Genomic DNA, 2,144 nt, shown 5'->3' with positions numbered 1-2,144 from the left:
GGCAAAGTTTAATTTTTTTAAAAAAAAAATTCTTTGCCGACGGCCCTTTGTCTGGCACTCGGCAAAGTTTGAATTTTTTTTATAAAAAAATTCTTTGCCGAGTGCCCTATGGCTAGCACTCGGCAAAGTTTGATTTTTTTTAAAAAAAAAATTATTTGCCGAGTGCCCTCTGGCTGGCACTCGGCAAAGTTTGAATGTTTTTTTTAAAAAAAAAAATCTCAGGATGTACTGTTTCCTATACACAAACATATGGAAAACGATAACGACGCATACAACAAAGTGGATGACTTGATAATGGTGGATTTACAGCAGCCGTCTGTCATTGTTGATCAACTAGGCGTAGTCCTGGAGCCTAGAGCTCTTGAAAGCTCTCTAACGATGACAGACTTCTCCTTCGCTTCTTTATTGCCTTCGAAATGCCATTTTCGGGACATTTCTTCAGCCTGCAGTTACAATACATGGAATGGTAAGTCAATATTGTCACAGACCCACAATAGTCCACAGCTGACAGCCCCAAAGCAAACTTGAACAAAACTGAAGGGCAATGTGCTGAAGGGAAATACAATAAGCAATTGTTTAGCCAGAACAAGAATAGCAGAAGTTCACTTACCCAGCTTCTCAATGGAGCTATTTGTTCTTTAATCATATCAGCTCGTGGCTGCAGTGCATCTTTTCCTTTGGTTTTCACGTCATCTACCTGAAAGGAGAAACAAGAGTTGTTTCAGAGGGGCTACTTGACACTTGGATTTTTTATCCTGAATGCAGGAGGTTTCATCTTCTTCATTGCTCCTCCTATTAAGGATTGAGTTTCATCACTACCATGTGAAACCATATTATATCAAATTTCCAATTTTTGAGACTAATATCACTACCATTGAACTTAAGAACCCCTTGACAGCCTCAAGGCTAACATCCAAAGTTTCATCACATAAATATATCCACAGCTTATTTCAACAATAAACTCCTAGGCAAACTATTTCCAACATGAATTTGTTAGCTAGGGCCCCATTGGTGGCACAGAACTTTGCTGTTCCGCAGATAGCTCAGACCTTATTTTTAAAACTGAATTTCGCTTTCCATGGTTGAGTGGCAAACAGAACAGTCTAGCATGGGCTCCTATGCCCTATTGCCATTCAGAGTGGCAAGGAGGAAGTTACTTATAGGATTAAATAATAAAAAAGTTCCACATTGACTCTGCATGATTATGGATCACTAAAGAATGCTAGGAAGAACAGAAGATCTTCAAGAACACTTGAACTCAATTTTTTTAGGCAAGAAAATATACTCTGTGAGTATCCAGCAATTACGGCTTTCAACTTCTCAGGGTCCATGGGAGGTGGGGTCCTATCTCGCCACCTTTCATTGGCTGTTGACGCCAAGTAGTTAGGTTGTTCATTCGGAAGCTGCCATCTGGAAAAAAGAACATACAAAAGCAAGTGAAAACACATTAGTAAGTTGAAAACACAAGTAGGTCACAGGATGCATGAGCATAAGAAATACACTTATAGAAGAGCATTACCCCTCATATTCATGATTTTAAAGGCAGATATAGGAGAGTAACAGTGTGTCTGGTTTCTTGCTTGAAAGATAACAACTCAATCGATACACGAGATAATTCAGAAGTGCGGTATCTAGAAAAGCTAAAACGCCTTATAATTTGAAACGAAGAGAGTACTTAAAATCCCTATAGCTGTATTAGACTAACAAATGAAAACGCCTTTTCTAACTGAGACCTGTGCTCGTGATGAATAGCTGCTTTAATCAATGTTAATACTAACTTTCTTTGAATATAGCAATTAGCAAATTCGTGTAGTGTAGTTTTCTGCTGTAATCACACATGTTGGACATGTAACCAATAGATATCGAATTATATATTCTGAACTGGCCCATACAAGATAGCATATAGATCAGTGCACGAGTGGGGAGGAGCGTACTGGCCCACACAATCATCTAACTATACTGTTTTTCACGTTTTAAGGTGCTGCCAGTTATAGATTAGCACTAAGGTGTTACTGTTTTCATTGTTTTATCAGAGGTTGCGTGTTGGATCATCACTGGAGAAAGACAGCTCGCATTCGGGGTCTCTATCTTGAAGCTCTATTGAGACAAGACATTGCATTTTTTGACAAGGAAATGACCACTGG

At 38.9% G+C, this 2,144-nt stretch overlaps 1 long non-coding RNA gene across 1 annotated transcript; it reads right to left on the bottom strand.

The window, feature by feature from the left end:
- Positions 1 to 342: 342 nt before the first annotated feature.
- LOC136486960 (uncharacterized) lies at positions 343 to 1,411 on the bottom strand. The gene is made up of 3 exons (XR_010767089.1): positions 1,286 to 1,411; positions 611 to 697; positions 343 to 443 (listed from the first exon to the last, which is right to left on the bottom strand). It is a non-coding gene; the product is annotated as an uncharacterized lncRNA (long non-coding RNA).
- Between the last annotated feature and the right edge of the window lie 733 nt (positions 1,412 to 2,144).

Source organism: Miscanthus floridulus, chromosome 10 (genome assembly GCF_019320115.1).
Source record: "Miscanthus floridulus cultivar M001 chromosome 10, ASM1932011v1, whole genome shotgun sequence".
Classification (NCBI taxonomy): domain Eukaryota; kingdom Viridiplantae; phylum Streptophyta; class Magnoliopsida; order Poales; family Poaceae; genus Miscanthus; species Miscanthus floridulus.
The sequence above is the reverse complement of the archived record's forward strand: the minus strand, read 5'-3'. Positions and strand labels throughout refer to the sequence as shown.